The sequence below is a fragment of the Colobus angolensis genome, unplaced genomic scaffold (genome assembly GCF_000951035.1).
Source record: "Colobus angolensis palliatus isolate OR3802 unplaced genomic scaffold, Cang.pa_1.0 Scaffold267, whole genome shotgun sequence".
NCBI lineage: Eukaryota > Metazoa > Chordata > Mammalia > Primates > Cercopithecidae > Colobus > Colobus angolensis.
The window spans coordinates 1120737-1122167 of record NW_012115899.1 but is presented as its reverse complement, the minus strand read 5'-3'; positions in this window follow the sequence as shown (position 1 = coordinate 1122167).

Sequence of the window (1431 nt, the reverse complement as noted above, 5' to 3'; positions counted from 1 at the left end):
TATTTGTCTGTTCAGGGCATCAATTTCTTCCTGTTTGTGTTGGACAGTTTGTCCAGGAATCTATCAATCTCTTCTAAGTTTTCTAGTTTGTTTGCACAGAGGTATTTGAAGAAATTTCTGGTGGTTATTTTTATTTCTGTGGGGCCAGTGGTAATATTCCCTTTATCATTTCTAATTGTGTTTATTTGGATCTTCTCTCTTTTCTTCTTTATCAGGCCAGCTAGTGGCCTATCTTATTCATTTTTTTAAAAATCAACTCCTGTTTTTATTGATCTTTTGAATGGTTTTTGCGTTTCAATTTCCTTCAGTTCAACTCGGATTTTGGTAATTTCTTGTCTTCTCCCAGTTTGGGAGTTGATTCGTTCTTGCTTCTCTAATTCTTTCATTTGTGATGGTAGGTTGTTAATTTGAGATCTTTCTAACTTTTAGATCTGGGCATGTAGTGCTATGAATTTTCCTCTTAGCACTGTCTTAGCTGTGTCCCAGAGATTCTGGTACGCTTTATCTTTTTTTTTGAGACTGAGTCTCGCTCTATTGCCCACCCTGGAGTGCAGTGGCACGATCTCGGCTCACTGCAATCTCTGCCTCCTGGGTTCAGGTGATTCTCCTGCCTCAGTCTCCTGAGTAGCTGAGAATACAGGTACGCACCACCATGCCTGACAACTTTTTTGAGTTTTTAGTAGAGATGGGGTTTCATGTTGGCCAAGCTGGTCTCGAACTCCTGACCTCTAGTGATCCGCCCACCTCAGCCTCCCAAAGTGCTGGGATTTCAGGCATGAGCTACTGCACTTGGCCTGTTGTATCTTTGTTCTCATTAGTTTCAAACAACTTCTTGATTTCTGCCTTGATTTCATTATTTATTCAAAAGTCGTTCAGAAGCATGTTGTTTAATTTCCATGGAGTCACATGGTTTTGAGTGAGTTTCTTAGTCTTCCATTTTTATTGTCCTGTAGTCTGAGAGTATGTTTGGTATTATTTTGGTTCTACTGCATTTACTAGGGATTGTTGTATGTCCAATTATGTGGTCAATTTTAGAGTATGTGCCACATGGGAATGAGAAGAATGTATATTCTGTTCTTTTGGGGTGGGGCGTTCTGCAGAGATCTGTTAGATCCATTTGGTCCAATGTTGAGTTCAGATTCTGAATATCTGTGTTAATTTTCTGCCTCAGTGATCTCCCTAATACTGTCAGTGGGGTATTGAAGTGTCCCACTATTATTGTGTGGCAGTCTCTGTCTCTTTGTATGTCTTCAAGAACTTGCTTTATGAATCTGGATGCTTCTGTGTTGGTGAATGTATATTTAGTATAGTTAGGTCTTCTTGTTGAATTGAACCCTTTCACATTATGTAATGCCCTTCTTTGTCTTTTTTGATCTTTGTTGGTTTGAAATCTGTTTTGTCTGAAATTAGGATTGCAAGAAAGGTTTTTTT